This window comes from Papaver somniferum, chromosome 11 (genome assembly GCF_003573695.1).
Source record: "Papaver somniferum cultivar HN1 chromosome 11, ASM357369v1, whole genome shotgun sequence".
Lineage (NCBI taxonomy): Eukaryota > Viridiplantae > Streptophyta > Magnoliopsida > Ranunculales > Papaveraceae > Papaver > Papaver somniferum.
The window spans coordinates 72,413,297-72,435,241 of NC_039368.1; the positions used below are offsets into that span (position 1 = coordinate 72,413,297).

At 35.3% G+C, this 21,945-nt stretch overlaps 1 long non-coding RNA gene across 4 annotated transcripts; it reads left to right on the forward strand.

The window, feature by feature from the left end:
* The first annotated feature begins 16,910 nt into the window (after positions 1-16,910).
* Positions 16,911-20,934, forward strand: LOC113320249. 4 transcript variants are annotated; one of them, XR_003345992.1, is made up of 8 exons: positions 16,911-17,048; positions 17,299-17,384; positions 17,464-17,519; positions 17,614-17,685; positions 18,756-18,876; positions 19,132-20,291; positions 20,387-20,460; positions 20,581-20,934. It is a non-coding gene; the product is annotated as an uncharacterized LOC113320249 (long non-coding RNA). The 4 variants fall into 4 exon arrangements; XR_003345991.1 differs by having other exon boundaries at positions 17,299-17,519; positions 20,572-20,934; XR_003345990.1 differs by having other exon boundaries at positions 17,299-17,519.
* Positions 20,935-21,945: the final 1,011 nt, after the last annotated feature.

A 21,945-nucleotide genomic window follows, 5' to 3' on the forward strand; every position in this document is an offset into this window, starting at 1 on the left:
GTGAATAATCAAGCGGTAAAGTACTTTTCCCACGGCCACGGTTTGTTTTTATTTTCACTTTGTTTGGTATTTTATTTCTCTTGTCTCTAAAAAAAAAGTAAATTAAAAAAAAATGAAAAAATGAAAAAGAAAAAAAAAATGATGGCAAGAGAAATTTTTGTTTTTATCTTTTACTTAATAAGCCGCGGGGAAGGAAAAATATATTAAAGAAGTTTCAAGCGACAAGGATTTAAGGTAAAGAGTTACAAATTTTCAAGGATCTATGAAGTTCGAGAGTTTATCATCAATAGTTGAATCCGAAGATGAAGATCAAGAAGATAAAGACGAGGAGCGGAAGAAGTTTCTATTGAATGCCGTGAGAGTGGTGTTATCATCATTGCAATCGGATGTGAAGGTGAGTAAGTAATCTCATCCTCGATAATAGTGGTTGATTTCCTTTCTTAGAGATCGTCAGAAAAATGGTTTTTCAAAACGATAAAAGATGTGGGTTTTTAAAATATTTCGGAAGTTGTCCTTCCCACCATTCAACGTGTTGCAGGAATTCTCTCTTCATTCCTACCTGCACACATGTGAAAACCATAAAAGTACGTCTTTTGAGTGCAATTTCATAAAACCCTTTTTGGTGAGGCAGAAGTCGAGGCGAAATGCTTATTGATCGCTTCTCAAACACGCATTCTCTCATATGGTGTGGTTATTTCTCACTCAATATTTAAGAATGAGAATATGTTCTTTAGTATTTCTAACTTATTATTACTAGCATGCAGAAACTCTATGTCCTCATAACTCTTTGGTTGCTTGGGACGCTGAAACGCTTTGAAGTTGTAAGTTTTACTTGATTTGCTCGAGGACTAGCAAAGTCTAAGTGTGGGGGAATTTGATAGGTGTCTAAAACGCCTAATTTACGATGTAGTAGTTATGCTTTCTTTGCTATTTTTTCTTGTGAATTTTGTATTTTACGTTTGTTTTGAGTGTTTTAGTTATTTTGGAGTCATACGGAGGAAAAGAAGAAGAAATCACCCAATTTGAGCATGGAAAGGGTAAGAAGGTCATTCACATCAAGCACTATTGGGAGCCTGGCAAGGTTAAATGGAAACTCGACGTTAAGGGGCTACCGTGGGGTGACTATATTCCTGCAGTGGGTGCAAATAGTTGTCCCGTTTTTATAACCCTAAAATCGATTTTCTCATTCATTCTTTCAGTTCCACCTGAAACAAAAAAGAAAAGCAGCGCTGCTGCTATTATTTCAGAGAAGAGATCGAGAAAAAGAAATAACTGAAATCAAGATGATTGAAGAGAATTGAAGAACTGTGATTGTTGTTATCAACGAGTCCATGTTCTGATGTTGTGTTTAAGCGAGATTCAATTGAAGTAAAATTAGGGTTTAGTGATGTTGATCTCTGAATTGAGAGCTGATACTGATGAATCGAGATGATTATAAGATGGGTGTTGTTCAACTCGGGCTCAGATGAAGATTAGAGCAAGAAGATGATGATTCTGGTACTATTGCCGAGATGATGGTGGTGTCTAGAGTAGGGTTTGAAAAAAAGGGATCTGTTGTGTGAATAAAATGGGTTTTGGATCAAGAACACAAAGATTGAAGATTTGGTGTGTCACTGTCATTGTCACAAATCGCAGGAAGAAGATTAAATATAGTTGAATATGGGTTTGAGAAGATGGTGAAGTTGTTGCTGCCATTGAACCGGAGAAGGTAAAAGAAGATGTTGCTGCTGAGAAGTAATGGAAATGATGAAATTGAAGTCTTGTGACAGATATGAAATGAATGGAATAGATGTATGTGTAGGTTCTTAACAGGAGAAGACAAAAAATAGGCTTGAAATTGGCCTGGGAATACACCTGAAACAGAGGAAACTTTGTCTAAATCTTCCCTCTGATGAGTCAACTCAGTGACCGATCCATCTCACTTGTCTCAGACCAGTCAGCCGAGTTAGAAGCTGACTCGATAACTGACTCGGCTGACATCCCTTCCTTTGACCTGATTGACTAACGATGACCGTTAGTTTGACTGTTAACTTAAACGGCACCGTGACGGAATATTCCGTCGACGGAGAAGTATATCCAGTGATCGGTAGTGGTTTTCCTGGCCGAATTTCGGTGATTCCAGGATTTTCCCGGCGACCAAAATAACGGATTTTTGTATGAGTTTCTCTCATAGGGTGTGAAGACCTAGAATTGGAATGGGTTTGAGGAATTGGGCTTGAATTTGGAAGGAGAAGGTGGAAGAGTTTTACAAAGACAAGGATTTGGAATTTGAGCTACAAAAGGAAAGGGATTCTATTCCTAAGAGGATTGCAAGGATATTGAAGCTTATAAATAGAGAAGTTCTCCAAACAATTCTACACACCTCTCTACACACACAACACTTGTGTTTTTGCTTGCTTTCAAAATTCTTCCTTTAATTATTTGTGTGAATTTCAAAAACATGAGTAGCTAATTTTCTTATTGATTGAGGATGAATTCCTAGTTCTTAACATGTTTTGAGTTTTGTTTTTAAATCTACTTTGAAGTTTTTCACATGATTATCGTTTGTTTTTACTAATAGGAATGTTTATACATTCATGGTTGATTGATAGATTGTTTAGGAGGCCAACTAAATTGATTTGTTAATTGATCTAAAGCTAGTGAAAGTTAGGGGATAAGTAATCGTTTCTTGACTCTTTACATAAGTAGCAAACACGAGACCTTGTGGAGGGATTCCGTGGAGCAATTGTGTGTGGGAACAACGTTAGCAAGTAGACCTTGAGCTAAGAGTCTAACTACTAATATCAACCTAATAAATTCAGAAATCTTAATGCGTTTAACTAAATTACATCTTGAGTGAGCTACTACTAGGTGGTTTGGCGAATAGAATCCGGTAGTCGAGAACTTCCGTATCCGATGATACTACGGATTTAGGGGTTTAGCACTGAGCTAGCTGCTTTACCTACGTTTGGTGATAATCTGTGACTAATAAAAAGTGGAAAAGAACATAACTTGAATCATTGTTTTGCAACGAAGAAGGATTCCTTGATCTAATCTCTCTTGTTGATTTCAACTTAAACTTTTAATTACTTTATTTACATTCTTTTGTTTTTAAAATCTAAAACTAATCCCCTTTTTGTGACAACTAAGCAATTAAAACCTCTTGCTCCTCGTGGGAACGAACTTGACTACACTGTATTACTTGTTAATTAGGTGCAAAAATATTAATTAATTTGTTGTAGTTACGACACGCATCACCAACCAATCATCATCTGCACAAACCTACTCAGCTGGCATATACATCTCTAAATCTATCTTCATTCAGGTCCAAAATCTCCACGTTAGACTCAATATTCAGAGCACAAAAACAGCGTATAAGATCAGCTCCACCAGCACAGCTAACATCGTTCTTCACCAATTGTGAAAAACGTCTCTCACAGCGATACAATACTGGTAGCAGCTTTAATCTGTCTTCCATGTATATCCGGCACCAGGAGCTCAATTCTTCGTTTGCTGCTCATAAAATTAATACATCGGTTGGGTACCTCGGTGTGAGTTCTTTCCTCAACATTTATACTCTTCCGTGGATAAGAGTACCACAGCTGCTCGAATAAGGAATCAACATAACTTTTGCTTGGGAATGTAAAGAAAAGCATCAGCTTATAATGGCCACGTCTCCCTCATTTGTTGATCTTAGTGGACCTGACGTGTCTGCATCTCTGGATGTGTAGTGACTTAAGTGGTGCAACAACATAAAGTGTCGGCTTGATAGCCCACCATCTCACCATTAAGCTGTCTCCTTTGATTCTACGAGTGACACTGGTGATTTTTCTGTCGCAAACGCCGTTTGGCTCCCATCTTAGCAGCTTATTATTCAGATGATGGGAATTCATTTGTATTTTCTATAAAAGCATTAAAATATCGTTATTAGAAAAAATATCGAGTCCTAACTAATATAAATATGGGTATAAAATGTAGCACTAATGTGCTTATCAAAGATCGTTCCATATTCTCTAGAAGTAAACAAAAACCTGTCATGAGAAAGAGAATACATGTAAAGATATTGATGATATTCCTTGATGCTACAAATATCAAGGCTTTGGTCATATCTTTCCAGACTTTCCCACTAAGGATATTCGTTAAAAAATATATATACTGCAATTCTTGACTATTCTAAAAAGTAAATAATCAAGAACGTACTACATAATATATTGCAACCATTATTGACATCTACAATCCCGAGTCATATTGATAATGGATACGTGTGATAAGTTCAAATCTAAGAGTTTTTCACAAAAACTACTTTGTGAAGATATGAAAATGAGGTTCTTGGAATCTGAACTTGAGCGAATAAATATTCTACTCGATCAAATAAGTTTAAACAATCTTAACGACAAAGAAAAGTTGAACAAGAGACTTAAAAATTTCTAAAATCGAAGTGAAAACGTGCATTTAAACTTGTCAATAATCTTGATAAGTATCACGATGAAATTAAGATATTAAAGGGTAGTAATTTCCAATTTAAGAAATTCTCGTGACTACTCAAATAAACCAACGGAACAAATTTCTTACAAGTCTAAGAATCTCTCAAGGAAGAGGTTGGATTATTCTCATTGCCTCGACTTTGTATGCACCATGTTTTCAATGCGAACATTGGGGGCATTACATAAATCAATGTCCAAACAAGTCCAAAAATCACATAGACGTTTTAAAAAGAGGTTCTCCCAAATCTAGGAGATTAATACGTGAGTGGTTAATGGAACATATTAGTCCTTTATTGTTTCGGATCACAATCCAAATGAGTTGAGAAGCAGAAGTATTTACAGCAAGTGAAGAAGCTTGAGATACTGGACTCTATCTCGGGATTCACATGTGTAGACTAGATTGGTTAAAAGCGTAGAGATACCGAAGGAACTGATTAACTAGGAGTAGTTTACTTGGTCTCAACCATATGAAGTTGTAGTGGTCAATTTGTATAACGGCTTAATTCTAATAGTATATAAAACTGGACTAGGTTTCAGGGATTTTCTGCCTTGCAGTTTTCCTCGTTAAGAAATCTTGTATGTTGTGTAATTTAATTTATATTATCATTATATTGCTTATCTTTATAATTATATATTAAATATACTTGTACGTTAATCAAACTTGGTACGATCCCATAGATTGGTTCGGTCACAAACTCAAGATGTATACTAACCCTTTGACAGTTATTATCTTTATAAGATTATACAAGGTGTGCGTGTAGTAGGTTGATACAAAAATATTGTGGTATACTTGGTACCCTCATCATCTCAATTGGTATCAGAGTAGGAAAACACGATAAGATCTAACAATTTGTGTTTGGTGTGATCCAACCTAGTGAGACAATGAATTTGGGTTCATACTAATCGAGTTCGGTCAAAGTACCGCCAAGATTTGATGGTACCAATTATTTATGGTGGAAGTATGCTATGATTTTTTTTTCAATACCGTGATTTTAATACTTAGGTATTAGTTGTCAACGGATATGTACGTCCGAAAGTGGCAAATTTAGAAACTGAGATTTAAAGCTTAACTTCGTATTCTAAAGAGGAAAAAGTTCTTAGTAAGTCGAGATCTTCAACATCATTTTATACATGTGAGACCTCTAACGTAGCGTGGGATAATCTTGAGACTGTATTCGAAGGAAACTCTTCAGAGTAGAAAGCTAGACCTCAAACTGTAACTTCTAACTAGGAAAATATTTGAATGGATGATAACAGTACGTTTGAAGAGTTTCATGTTAAGCTCTCTGAGATTGTATATGTATCTTTCTCTCTTAGAAAGACTGTATCTGAAAAGGATATAATATGCAAAATTCTCAGATCCTTCCCATCCAGATACGAGTCTAAGAAACATGCCATCATATAAGCAAATGCTCTTTCATCCTTATCAAGAAGTACACTTGTGGGAAAACTAAAAATCTTTGATCATGAGTTTTAATCTAACAAAGAAAAATACACATGCATGGCTTTTGAAGCTACAAGCCTCATGGATCCAAGTCATACGAAATCTAGTGATTATACGACTCCATACGATGAGAAATAAGCTGAATCAAGCTACAGTTTATCTCTCCTTACTCAACAATTTGAAAAAATCTTGAGACATCGAAATAAGGGTCGTTCCATACCTCTAGAAGTAAACAAAAACCTGTCACGAGAAGGAGAATACCTGTAATGATGTTGATGATATTCCTTGATGCTACAAATATCAAGGCTTTGGTATATCTCTCCAGACTTTCCCACTAAGATATTTGTTGGAAGAAAATATACTGCAATTCTTGACTATTCTCGAGAGTAAATAATCAACAACATAATACATAATATATTGCAACCATTGCTGAGAATTACAATCCTGAGTCATGTTGATAATGGATACGTGTGATAAGTTCAAATCTGAGAGTTTTTCACAAAAACTACTTCGTGAAGATATTAAATGTGGTTCTTGGAATCTGAACTTGAGCAAATAAATACTCTACTCGATCAAATAAGTTCAAACTATTTTAACGACAAAGAAAAGTTGAACGAGAGACTTAAAAATTTCTAAAATCGGAGTGAAAATGTGCATCTGAACTTGTCAACAATCTTCATAAGTACCGCGATGAAATTAAGATATTAAAGGGTAGTAATTTCCAATTTAAGAAATTCTCGTGACTACTCAAATAAACCAAGTGAACAAATTTCTTACAAGTCTAAGAATCTCTCTAGGAAGAGGTTGGATTATTCTCATAAAACTCGGGGTTATGGATCGACTTTGTATGCGCCATGTTTTCAATGTGGCATTACAGAAATCAATGTCCAAACAAGTCCAAAAATCACAGACACGTTTTAAAAAGAGGTTCTCCCAAATCGTCTGGAAAACTGACTTGAAAAATCCAACTATGTCCCGATCTATGTTTAAAGATTATGTAGAGACGGGTCAAGTGAAAAACATGGATAACTTCATATCAGGATATCATGATCTTGTTTTCAAACTTAGGTTATAGCTCAAAAACTCAGACGTGAAGAGTTTTCGGATGAAATATACATATGAGGGTGCAATGATTTCTAAGAGGATAAATTGGACTTTGTGTGATGTTCAAAATATGGAAAGGGCTTGCGAAAGAAAGTGTTATTCTTGTCAGTCTTGAATCCAGATTGGTAATCATTGAATAAAATTGGAATCCTTTGAATTATTAGGAACATTTTCCGAAATCTTATGAGAAATCCTAAAATATAATATTGTCTTTTATCGTTCTTCAAAATGAAAAGACTAATCAATTGTTCATAAACATCAATATTTGCATAGAGTTTATTCAAACTATCAATAAAAGTTAATGAAAAGTTTTTTCTTGTTATCATTCTTGTTTATATCACGATTACAATTTTATTCAATCTCTGTGATATTTCGATTTATGAGATAAACTTTGGTTTTGATTAACTAAATTTCAGTCTCGTAGTGGCTTATCTTTTTATAATTTTGTGACTTTTTGATTTAGCGGATTACATATCCAACATTTTGCCCTTTTCATTAATAACAATATTTCTAGTATAATAATAAATAAACAACTCATATCAACATTAGTGAACAATATAAGTATCTATCTTACAAACACAAATGGTTTTTGCCCAATCCGACGGTTGTGGATGGGTTTTTAATTGCGATCCACCACCAGCATATGCTCTCAAAGTTGAGAAATTTGAAAGACAAATCGTGGTTGAAATTCAACCCAGGTTTAACGCCCGCATCCCACTGCTATGATTCTCCCATCCATTATTATCATCTCCGTCCATTATAAAATCATTAGAATCCCAATTATAGCAACACCTAATATTCTCCTGTTGTTATTATTATCTTCTTCCGTTACAATTTATCCCTTGATCTTCTCTTCTTACATCCCTCCTCTATCTTTTTAAGGAAATAAAAGCGATTTTCTATAAATACACAGTAATAAGTTCATCAGTCGTTTCGATACTGCACTATATAAACCCTAAAAGAGGTCATCTTCTTACCATGTTTCAGTCGCATACTCTGATGATTTTCTTACCAGGTAATGGCCAGTTATTTTTTTTATTTAATTTTTTTGGTGATAGTTTGATTTTTCAATTTGAGTTCCTAATAATTTTATTGTTTTATTGTAAGTTTCGATTGTTGCATTCAGAAAATCATCAGAATACTAAACATCAAAGGTAATTCAATTGAAAGAGTATGAGTGATTGTCCCCTTGAATACCTAATAATTTGCACATGGGTGATTGTTACACCTAATAATTTTAGTGTTTTATTGTAGGTTTCCATTTTTGTATTAATAAAATCATCAGAGTTCTAAACATCTTAGGTAATTCAATTGTGTTTATGACTGTGTTCAATTGATTTTTTTTTCTTGGGTTTTTAGACTTTGTTGATTCCTTTCTAGATTTGTAAATCTGTAAATGACTTTGCTGACTGAAAGTTTAAAGTCATTTACAGAACTAGATAGTTCAAAATGGATGACTCGCGTTCGAATCTCAAGGCAGTGGAATGAACTAGATTTCATGGGCACCACTGACTATACAAACAATGATTTATGATAACCATTATCATCAGGGGGATGAACTGCGTCGATAAGACTATAGGAGGTTAGTCTATTATGAGGCAGGATGATACGTTGTTTATATGCTTTCATAACCAGAAAGAATCTAAATTAAGTGCTAGATTATATAGCTTAGCAGAAGAAATTAAGGCGTGTTTTCCCATTAGCCTTATATAGTTACACTTTGTATGATTACTTACCGACCTTTTCATTTTTTGCATGTGTCTGTTTGTTGTGTTGATTTTGTTTCAAACTTCCATTTCCTTTTTCTTTCTTCATGTTTCTTAATTTTAAGATCTGTAATTTTCCAGCAACTACTCCTAATTTGAAGGAGTACAAATTACAAAAATGTTAAGACGAAATGAATACGTCTATTTTGTTAAGATCAAATTCTACCAAATTTCCTCTTAAATCTCTGTTTTTCCTTCGTTTTAATTTCGGGTATTCCATTGTATCCTTCCAGGTTGTCTTTGCTAATATAGCGAAGAGATGTATAAGGATGCTGGATCATGCGCAAGTATACTAGGTAACATGTTATAGTTGGTGATTTCTCTTTCTCCTTAATGTTTTTTTTAGATGATAATGAACTTAGACTCGTTTTCTACTTTTTATAGGGATCCCTATTTCTAAGTATAGAGTTATTCAGATGCTAAGTTCTTAATACATTAATTTCTTAGCAGAGTCATCTTTTTAATTTGCGTGTTCTCAAGTGTTTCTAAGAGATTTTCAAACCAGTAATCAACTCTGATGAATTTACTAATATCGTATTGTATTTTATGAAAAATTATGAGTATTATGGAACAGTATGGTAGCCGGTTCATTCGACAAAAGCTTGAGAGAACCTTAGAATAGGATAATAACATGGTTCCCTAGGAAACGTCCACAGGGACTCTTGCTTTACATCACTTTAGATATTAGGTATGATCTGTCACTTGATATCCATAAACAGTAATATATTTAGGCTCTCAATTTATGGTGTTAAAGTGTTCATTTTGTGCCACACTCGAGGTATCAAAATTATACATATAGAGAAGAATTTTTAACGTGGAATCAAAAACTCCAAGGTTGTCCTGTTTTTGTACAGGAAAATATATTGCAGCTGAAAATAAAAAACAGAACCGTTGGTGTGCGAGTGGAGGGAAGCTCGATGGCTTTGGGAAGTTGTTGAATGTTCAGAGAATCAGAGGCTTCAACTTCGTCACCTGTTACATTGTTTGAAGCTTTCCTTTAGTATCCCGTTCCTATTTTTCACTTTGTGGTAAGGCAGCAAGGTAAGTACAATTCTGAGTTTTACGCAATTTTATGTTTTTTATTTTATTTTATTTTATTTTTGGGTTTCGTTCAGATGCAGGTTTTTTGTATAGCTCCATCCAAGGTACTGAAATCGTTATTTGTTGTTGTACTGTTTTCAGCAATCCATAGATTTTTTTTAATATTACACCAGAAGATATGGGAATAAAAGAGATTCTTTGAGACAACTAGCTATGAAGTTTGCGGAGTATGAAAAGCTGGAAAATTACAACTTCCATAATGAATTGTCAAGGCCTTTTGTGATTGATATGCAGAAAAGTAAGCAGAAATAACAGAGTTGATCGTTCGTTGTGTTTCGAGGATTGGTGGATTCCTGGGAGAACCCTATATGTAAAAACCGCAATCGCATGGTGTCTAACTAGTAGACAGAGGCAAGTACGGGTCGAACCCACAAGGAACGGTGGAAAGTACCGTAACTAACATATCTAGTAAATTAAGTAGGAACAATATTTTAGTATTTTTAAAATGGTAGCAAAATAATAAAACGTAACCAAAGATGTAGAGGTGTTAAGGATCTGGGAATGCATTGTAGGTGAGTTACTTGCATTCAATCACAAAGGGTCTCAATTTTACTCATGTAGAATCGCAAACCTAGCCACTCGTACATGGAAGATATTTCGTTAAAGAATCGTTGACAGGAATTATCAAAACAATTATTTGTTCTCGCCTTAAAGTAGAATTTATAAGCACTAATCATACATGGCATGAAGAGTCAAGGAATATTCATAAATCAATTATTACTTAGGTTCAATGAGTTTTTCTACTAATCCAACAATGGACTATACATGGCATAGCACATGAAAAATCTAGCTAGGAAATAAACATCATTAAAGAGACAAAATTATTAAGATTAAGTTCAATTGATAGAAAACCCTTATTCATGAACACAAATAAATCCTACAAGTTCATCCTTTCACCTAACATGGAATTAGCTAGCCATGAATTTCTTAAAAACCATAAACAAATATGAATAAATCTCTAGCTAATTGAAATCAAATGGGAGAAATGAATCTCAAACCCTAGTCTCCGTCGCTGTTGTAACCGGCTCTTAGCCGCAGCCCCCGTCTCCAAAAACAGAACTCGAAAACCGGCCTCCCTTTTCTCTGTTCTTCTCGCAACCAATATATGTGTGTACTGTTGGGGAAAGTTCACCGAAGCCCTAGCAACTTTTTCCAAGGCCCAGTCCATTCAGCTCCAACTTCCAAAATCCAACTCAACTTCTGATTCCTTGAACTGGCCACAATCCACAAGACGCCATCTAACCATCACTTCCATTCTCTTCCGCCAATGCCTCAGTTCAACCAACTCATGTAGCCAACTCCAGAACTTTTTGAATCTCGTCACCCACTGGTTGCAACAGCAAAGCTAAATCACCCCCGCAAAGCTCAAACGGCAGCAACACCAGCTTCCCTGTCCAACTTCTCGGCACCTTCCTATTCACCGACAGCAACAATTCTCCATTGTCTCGTTCAAGGAAACGCCAAAACTTCGTAATATAAATTCACACCCATTATTGCCGCTACTGTTAGAGCTCCCTTTCTATTCTTCAACCACTAGCATTTCTCATAATCGATTGCAAATCAAATCGTAACACCACCTGCTGCTCTCAGTAATGCACAGGCGTCTCCATTCCATCTCAGTTCTCTGGCTCCTTATTTCTCCCTGAATATGAATTCAAATCCAGCCAACATCAGCAGCAACTTGCGTTTAACTCCAACGTTCATATCAGCACCATCTTCTACTCGTTTACTCTTGCCGTGCCTGGTTGCACAAGCTCACCCCATCGTATCAACACTTTCCTCTTAACGAGCACGGGGAATACGCATCGAACCCGGCCGTAAGCATCAGTTTCTCAGCATAAACACCATCATTTCCATATCCATTCAGGAACATTACAACAACGAGCAGCTGCATCCGAAAGTCGAGTCAAAATCAACTCAAACTCGAACCATAACTCGCGCCACCAGAAGCAACTAACACCCATCTTCTACAACTCCAAACTTCAGTAGTTGAAACCATTAATGAACGATAACGACATCAGAACAGCACCAGCTCTTTGCCAGACCAACCACATCACCAGTCAGCCATATTAATTCCCAGCCAAGAAGTTCTCATGAACATCCATTATTAAACCCAATTGCAGAACACAGCAAACCCCATTTGTCTCTGTTCTTACTCATGCATTTATCCAGCCGCCACTGAGCTCGTATTAACCTATTGATGTTGCTTCAACTTCAACTCGTCAAGAAATGAACAGACTGTCGTCCCCATCTCTCTGTTTGGCTCCATGAAATTGCACCGTAAAGAACCCGTGACGCAGCTGCTTCAAACCCATTACTCCTCATTTTCTTCGATAAGAGATAAACACCACAGATTGTGGTTGTAGAAATGGACACGTTGTCCACTATCTGTTTAAGCTCTAATGGGCTTCTCGGTTATGAGATAAGTAAGTGGAGGCACTAAATAAATTGATACCACAGTTCACTAGAGCTGCACATGGGCCGGTTCGGACCGGGTTTTTGTGGGAACCGGTACCTGTACACGGAGTTTACCGGTTCCTCAATTTGCGTACCTATACCTGTACCCGGACCTGTACCTGTACCGGTAAGATCGGTCCGGTTCCAGACCGGTACCGGGTTTTTACCTGAACTTTGAAACACATGCTAACAAGTAACAACAAACTCACTCAACATATAAAGTTCAACATTACAAGTTACAACTTAGATTTAAAATAACAACGGTTTATAACAACATCACACACTTGAGTTCAAAATAACAAAGGTTTAAAACAACATCACACACTTAATAAGTTCAAAATGACAAAGGTTTAAAACAATATTACACACTTAAGTTCAAACATCCAATGGCGCTGGCTGCACTATCATGGAGTTTAATTCAAGCATTTTTTAGCAGAGAATCCCATAAGGCTGCAACAAAAAAGTAAAACAATAAAGTAAGCAAGCAATACAAGAAAACTTGAAAAGTAACCATGAGATTGCACACTAACTGGATTGACAACAGTATTATCAGCATCAATAGTTGACCCCTCCTCATGAACTGAATACAAGGACTTATAATCTTCAAAGAGTTCTTGAAATTCTATTTTAACCTTTACATCAAAAATACGACATGATTTCACCAACTCATCTACAAATTAATGCCACCAGTTGATGTTCTCGACAAAAGTGGAAGAAAAAAAGAAAAAATTCTTATGGTCTTACACTAACAGGAGCAATGCCATCAGCATCATTGGAATCATCTGGTGTTTTGCGCTTCCCCATTTAGCACCTCAAAGGCCTACAAGGCTGCAGCATATCAGTGATTCAGTGCAGGTAATTAACAAGACAACAAGATAGAGAAACGAGAAAGGTTTTCAATCAAAGCAGCTTACAAGAAACTATATGAGCAACATTACAACATTAAGTCTACTGTCAGTGATCAAACGCCAAACAAACATTAGGTTCTACACACTGATTTCTCATGATTCTATATTTAGATTTTGAATGGTAATATTTGCTAATATGTTCAATCCAAACCTAAGTTCTATCCAAACCTAATTACAAAGACTAATTCATACAAACCCCTTCAACTGAATCCAAATCATTCACCACCCAAATTCATATCAACAGAACAACTTTATCAATTGTATTTACCAATACTAGATCCATTTCTACATAAGAACACCAACAGCAACACCCAATTCATCTTCCTCCCAAAACAATCCAATTAATTCTTAAATACAACCTAAAACCCTAGTTTCTAATTATCCTATGCAGAACCTTAAACCATCAACCCAAATTCAATCCTAACCAATTCATCTTCTTCATCTGTGGATTCCAAAACAGTCACCCTTATTCATACGAACCCTAATTTTTGGATTTTTGAGAAAAACAGGGGAAAACCCTAACTTTCTACAAACTCAAAAATTAAACCTCATGCAAAACTCTAACTCAAAATTTACAGAAGACTCATCTTTAATCTATCAGCACAAATCAACTTCAAGGAAAGAAATCAATCAATTCAGAAACCTAAATAATCTTACCCTTTTCTACTTCTTTCAGAACTCAAACAACAACATCAGCGTCAGTGCGTCACCTTATTCGTTAAGCTTATTAAGAATCTTTGTTTACTTTGTAGAGGAATCAGTAAACAAGAACCCAAGAAGATTCAGAAGAAAAACAAGGAAAGCAAATTTCTAAATTGAGAAAAAATTGAGATTCAAGCCAGGAGTCCAGGACTAACCTTGAATCTGTGGGGGGTGAAAATTGATACGTATGAACAAAGAAATTTCACGATCTATGGTGCCTGTTGTTCACTTGTTCTTGTTCTCGTCTTCAGACTCTTCAGTGAAGGAGGAGTTCAGATCGGGAAAAACGAAAAAAATAAAATGAAATACCCTATGTTTGAAGATGAGACTAAACCTACAAGGGATGGCTAGGATGTAATATCCTAAAAAATATCAATGGCTCTAATTTACCGGGTATTTCGGTCCGGTACATATCGGGAATAGGCCAGAACCAATACCTGTACCGGTCTGTTCCGGGTATCAACATTCAGAACCGGTACCTGTACTGGCTACTCCGGGTCTGGGTCGGTACAGGTCCGGGAATTATGGATTTGGAGCGGGTCACCGGGTCTGGACCGGGTCTTGTGCAGCTCTACAGTTCACTGCCCTTGGTGCCATGAACCCCATCATTGATATTCTTTGTTGCAAACACCTTTATTACTTCCAATTTAGCTACTTATTTTTTTGGCAATCGGATTCACTTGTGCTTTCTACAAAAGCACTAAACTAATATTATTAGCCAAAATATTAAGTCCTAGCTAATATAAATATGGGTATAAAATGTAGCACTTACGTGCTTATCAGAAATGGTCCTCAGCCGCGTCAATAATGTAAAATCTAGGTGAAAAGTGTTTTTATGATTCCTGGAGATCTTTTGTCATATTCCTAAATGAAAATACCCATCACATAGTATTAAGTTCATGCCATTCCATGTGGATAGATCCCCGAGTCACTAATTTGCTCAATGCATTACATTTCTTCTATCGATTAAGTTATGGTTCTATACTTCTATTTCCATTCTTCACCTGGATTTTGAAGCGATGGAGAAAATATCGTGTCCATTTTCACTTCAGACATTGTGATATACAGAATGTTTTGGCTTTATTGAGAATCAACGTATTTAGATTAACTTATGTGTCCCAAATCAGTATATGTTTGAGCACTATTCAAAAATGTCATAATCATTAGATATTAGAGGCTTTATTATGTTGAAATCCCAAATCACTATATGTTTGAGCAATTTAAACTTTTGGGTCCATTTCCAGACGGGATGAGTATACTATAAGAAGACAAAACCTTGGGACTAAAAAATAAAAATTAGTTAAATACGGTGATACCGATAGTATAAGACAGGGAGATGGCTATTCAAAGATGTCATCAACTAACAACAACAATGGCTCAACAACATCACGTCTAATTATTTCAGATCTAGGATTACGAAAATGATGCATAACATTTTCAGTGAAAAGAAATTACCAACAACAATAGTAATATCCCCATTTCAATGTCAACAGATGACTACCATCAAATCAAGCACTACAGTCACCACCATCCTCCACTCTTTTCTTTTCAATGTCAACAGAATTGTCCCACCTGAATTTACAGGTTTTTGGTCATAAACAAATTTGTCTGATACACGAGTTGAAGAATTATAGTTTGGACTTTGGAGTCCGGACAGTATTGTTTCGAAATCATAACATTTGAAGAAAAGTATGGGACCTGCCGGCACGAAAAGTAATTCTTTGTTCCACAGACATTACATGGGGCCCAACGGTGTACAGGAATAAAAAATAAACAATGTTGAAAACCCGGACCGGCACGGCACGGGTCATATCCTAGTACCGAGGAATTACTGTTTAGTCCAATTTTTCATGACCCAGTTAATGGGTAGTCCACCTGTGAAAAATATTTACTCCTTAGTCCAAAACATGTTTTTGGACTAGATTATTTACTCTCTAATCCAAAAACTTCGTGGAGATTATAAAGTGTATTTTTTAAATTCCTAAAACATCCTTGCAGGTCTAATTAGTATCAACACATGTAAATGTTACTACATACTAGTAATATCAATACGGTGATACTATATATTAATATGTATTATACTAGTAGTAACAAAAATATCTTACTAATTTGTTATTGTTAAATTAGGTAACTACTTTACTATACTAGTTATTACTAGTACACTATACTAGTAGTAACTAGTATACTAGTATCAATACATAACATACTACATATCAATATATAACATACTACATATTGATATGTATCACATATCAATATGTAATATCGGTACATAACATAACAGTATTGAAAATAACATATTAATACTATATATGGATATGTAGTATCAATATATAACATACTACATATTAATATGTAGTATCAATATATAACATATTACTACTAGTATACTAGTTGCTAGTAGTATACTAGTTACTACATATTACTAGTAGTATACTAGTTACTACATATTACTACTAGTATACTGGATATTACTACTAGCATACTACATACTACATATGTTACTACATACGTATTAATATACATAATATTATATGTTAGGGTTAGTAGAGTAATTTCACTCTTTTCAAAAAAAGAATTGGACTAGCGAGTAAATATGTTTTCCCGTTGGACTAGCCATTAATCCGGGTCGGATTTATTGGACTAAACAAGAAAGTTCTCAATAAAAAATAATTATATTTGTATTATAAGGGACGATGGTGTTTTCCTACATCGACGGTTCTCTATAGTTTGGACACATAAAGAACGGTCTAGATGAATCCGTTCTATATTATAAGGGACAATGGTGTTTTCCTACATCGACGGTTCTCTATAGTTCGGACACATAAAGGACGGTCCAGATGAATCCGTTAATATGCGTTTATACTCTCAAATAATTTTTTGTCGGTCGACGAGATTTACAGTTTAGGTATATAAAAAACGGCCACGATTCATCTACGGATCAAAAACATCTGTTTCACCTAATTATGTGCCATTTAATCTGATATAATTAAGAAAACAACCGTTTCGCCTTTTCTTAGCAATCAAAGCTGTAATTCGGTCTCAACCCACAGAGATGAACAACCTTTACCCATGGAACATATTACTATCCCAGCCTTCCCAGGTATGACTCTCCGATTTGGGTTAATTGACATTAGGTTTCTTATATAGGGCTTTTTTGTGAATTCAGTCTCGCGATTCGTCTCTAACTATCAGATTTTTGTGATTCCTTTTGTTCTAGCTAATGGTGATTGTATTAGATTATGATGTGTTATTTTTTGAAATCCATTTTATGTTTTGGTTTGTTTAAAACCAGAGAACTTTTAAGATTCTTATTGCTTAACCTGAGAGTTGATTGGTTTGAATATTTTCAGAATGCCTAGATTTTGATAAGAATGGAACTAAGAGCGTGAAGTTAGCCAATTTGATTCTTTTCATTATTTGTGAGAAGGAAATTGAGGTGACATTAAGATTTAGTTGGTTTCATTCATCACTCAGAATTATTTGATTGTCTGTCTTTTTATTGTGTTCTGAAGCAGATGGCACTACCAACAGAGGGATGAACTTGTGAATTGTTGATTCAAACACGATAAGTGTTAGTCCAGCTAACTGCACGAAACATTACAAGTTCATGTTTTTTACCATTACAAGCTATTGACATGGTTGTCGATTTTTTTATTCTCATTTAGATCCCTTTCAAAGATAGGAAATGGTCTGCTGCAAGTGGGTCGATGTTGAGTTCTTCGGATCAGCCGTTCAAGGTAACAACACTATGTATTGTTGGCATCTTAACAATGTAATTATTATAACACTATTCCTGCGAATTTAAAATCTATTCTTGATTAATTTGGTCTTAGCAACAATGTAACATATGGTGGAGGATTACTATATACTTCAAGAGAAACTCTATGAGTTTATTATCTGATTATAAACTCGAAAATACTTTAGGGTAAATTTAAGCAAATGTACGTGTGAGTATTTAGTTGATGGGGTTAATTGCATTTGCTTATGCAGATCTTTCTACAAATAGGCTCGGTTTTATGATTCCTTCTTTGTTAAAGGACCTCATGTGGAAATATTTCAACCTGTAATTCCTGGCTTAATGTTGTTTCGTCAATTGCAGAATGATACATACTGTCGACAACCTACCTTTCATTTCACTTTACATCAGGCTACAAAGTTATGCTTGAAATTGCGATAAACTGTAGATTGCATCATCATGTTTGATTCCGTGAAAGTAATATAAATATGCTACTATATATAAAGATACTCATGTCTAGAAAGGAGGATGTAGAGTTTGGTGAAGAGAGCTAAGCAAAGCTTTCAGTGGAACTTTCCTATATGCTGGGGAAATATTTGGTTCTATGGGCACATAGCTTTTCACTTTTTTTTGTTAGGATATTAAATTCAAGATGAATAAATTGTTTCTAATTAGAGGTTTCAACACGTATTGTAGATTTATCACAAGGGTTATGAGCATCAATTCCAAACATCTGACACGTTGCTAGAAGAAAACATGTATAACCTATGTTACCCAGATGTATTTGTAAGTTGCCAACCTCAAAAATGAAAACTAAGAAATCGATGTGCATTAATTACCAGGAAGTCGTCAATTCCGATTTAACTACAGAGTAAGATAATATCAGACAATATGGGTCAGTTGTGTGGTTTCGTCAATCTTTGGATTTATGGCTTAAACCATTAGCCCATCTTCAGAATTTTTTCTTCAAATAAATGGTTTATAGGTGCCTTATTAACTATGTTAGCCATCAAAATTAGCATACCCTGACTCAAACAACCTATTGTTTCTTACGTACTTTGTGTTCTGTAGGAATGAAAATGGCAGGAACCCAACCCCAGGAAGATACAAAAATTCAAAAGACAAATGAAAAGACAACTTAAGGTATTCGATGAAGAAATGACATGACAGTGGGTAACATAACTTCCTAAAGGTATTATTGTGTTGACAAACTTTCTTTCTAAATTCCAGTCAGTAACAATTGAATGGGGATTTTATTTTTATTTTTAATATGAGTTCAAAAAATTAATATTGTACAACTAAATGATAATTTGGACTGGAAATGTATACAAGTTTGTTTTGTTAAAATGCAGATAGTTTTATTTACACAATTCAACAAGCATAATTCCCTCGAGAAATTCTGTGACTTATTTTACTTAAGAGTATACTGATTTATGTGTATTTGTAGGGCTTTCGAGGATAGAGTTCGAATTCCCATGGAGATTTGTACAGAAAGTTAAGCTAAATCTATAGAAAAAGAAACTTTTTAATGGATACAACAACTACACGGCATAGTATTCATTTCGGGACATACTCACAGTATCAAACTGGATGGTGGATTCGTATATGTGACAATATGTTGTTCTACCATTATTAGCACTTAAAAAAGAGCTGGAAGGTTAGTTATGGGGTGACCATGCTTATAAAAGGAGAAGTTTAAAAACACCGTTCCAAGTGGGATGCAAAGTTAGGAAATTGGTTTTTTATCAATGTTTCCTTTAAACTATCAAGTTTGGTGTCCGTAATTGGTTTTTGTTAGAAGTGCAAATACATACCCGGGCCTCAAGATAGATCGTAATCTAGTGCCGCAATACTTGACAGAAAGAAATGTTATCAGTGAAAAATGATGGCGTGAATGCTGCAATACTTGACAGGAATAAATGTTGCCGGAAAATGATGACGTGAATGCGGTTAATGCTGCCATTTTGAAGATTTACCAAGGGCGTTTCTACACATACTTGGTGGCCGACAAAGTGACGGAACTACCATTATTACCCTTTCTAAAGGGAGCTGCAAGGTTAGTAATGGGGTGACCATTCTTATAGGAGTAGGTTAAAACGATGTTGCAAGTGCAAATAAAGGGAATTGGTTTTTTAAGTTTCCTTTAAACTAGCAAGTTTGGTGTCTGTGACAAAAAGAAATGTTTTGGCAAGGTTGGCTGCCCGGTTATGAAGCTAAGAAATAGTGCAGCAAAAACCGGGCTCTGCAAGGTACGGAGACTAAGGGTTGAGTGACAAGCAACCATCTTAACTGGTAATTAAAGAAAGGGAGAATGTATTCATACAAAGGATATCCTTAACTTCATCATCGTTGGGTATCTCAATGCAAGCGACACACAAACAGTATCCATATGTTTTCTTATGGAATGACAACCAACAAAGTCGCAGAAACAGTCTGCCAAAGTGAGATTATTGAGCATACAGTAGAGAGATCTATGACGTCAAAGACGATGATAATACCTTAAAGCAACTTTACAAGATGGATGTAAGTTTCTGCCTTCTCGGAGATTTGACGCTTTGTCCTTAACAGACTCCTAATGCATTGCTTTGTGGAATTCAGACGGATAAGGTTTGTTTCCATCCTTACCTATTGTTATAACTCTGTAATACCTTACCATTTTATTCACACTCTGTTTTGAAATTACCATTTTATTTGAATGGAAGGCATCTGGACGAGGAACCCTGTTTTCGTTCTCTCAAACACTTAACTGTGGAGGTCTTACTAAAGATGGTCTAAGGTTGGTTGGGACCGTTGGGTTACAACTTATTATATTTTCATTGACTAAAATTATCAATTCGCTCTTTCCCTATATATTGTTAATTCACGAACTAAAATTTGTCTATGCAAGAATATCCAGATATTTGCATGTTGCTGGGAAAGGAAAGGTCATTGCATTAATGAATATAACATAATGTTTATAAGAGGGTATTTCGCGTCTTGAAAGGGCAACTGAAAAGGGAAAGTCTACAAGATCATCCATAGCCAGTTATATGCCAGGATGCACAGATGCGAGAAGAATGAAGGAAAATGACACGACGCATGAGATTGGGAGCGTTTGTAACTACTACTGCAAAGAATGAACAAACTCTTTTTATTTTTAACTCACTATGCAGAATGTCCAAGATAAATAAATGAACCGACGTTTGTAATCTCGAAAAATTCAATTGACAAGTTATTTTTATACCAAAATTTAGAATTTCTATGTGTTCCATTTGGGATTCTGCGTTTGCAAGTTTGTTAGTGTGAATTTGTCATGGATATCTCAATTGCCAGTAGTTTCCCTCGAAACTTTTTTTTTTTTTTTTTTTTTTTTTTTGAAGCACCTCAAACTTTTTGAGTAACAAATTATGGTGTAAATCCCATGTTCCATGGTTCCAAGAAATTAACCTGTGTGAACCATTTGGTGCATGCTAGAAGACTTTCTAATTGTTGATAAATCTAATTAATAGCTTCAAAATCAGTTTGAGACAGATTATGGCACCAATCCTTAAATATTTGCCCATAACAAAAAAGAGCAACCCAAAACCCTGCCCTAAGGGCACGGGTCATACCCTAGTTAACATAATATTAATTAACATAGTGGACGTATATGTCCAACATATTTTTAACCCCGCACCTGCAGCCGGTCCATAAGTGTATGGACCGAACACTCATCTGTAAACAAATGGATGGGCCGGTTCTAATCCACGATGCTCACCCTAGATTTCACCCGCTGCTTAGGCCCAACACTGTTAACATCTCCTCTCAGTATCTCCAGCAGACGAATAGTTTTGGTTTTGGTTTATTTTGTTTTTGGTATTCGGTTTGAACTATAATTTTGGGCATACCAAAATCTTCCAAGGCATACTGAATGAAGAAAAAAAAGGTTGTGAAATAGCAAAATCATATAACCCCTTAACCCAAAAAAAATTTAATGGCAAATCTGCCCTTTACGTATTAGTGTTAATAATCTTGATTAGTGATTAAATATTTTGTTTAGTGATTAAAATAATTTTCAGAATTATAAGAGTTGTTTAGAAGAAAAATTTGAGGAAAAAAAAAACAAAATTTTGGTTTGGTTAAGAAGGAGAGAAAGAGAAGGAGAAAGTGAGAAAATTCTAATTCTTGATTCAATGGAGGATGAGGAGGGTCATCATTAATCTAAAAAACCTAGGAAAATACATATCAACTACAACAATGATCCAGAAATGACTGATTTCTTAGATTATGAGAATGATTTTAC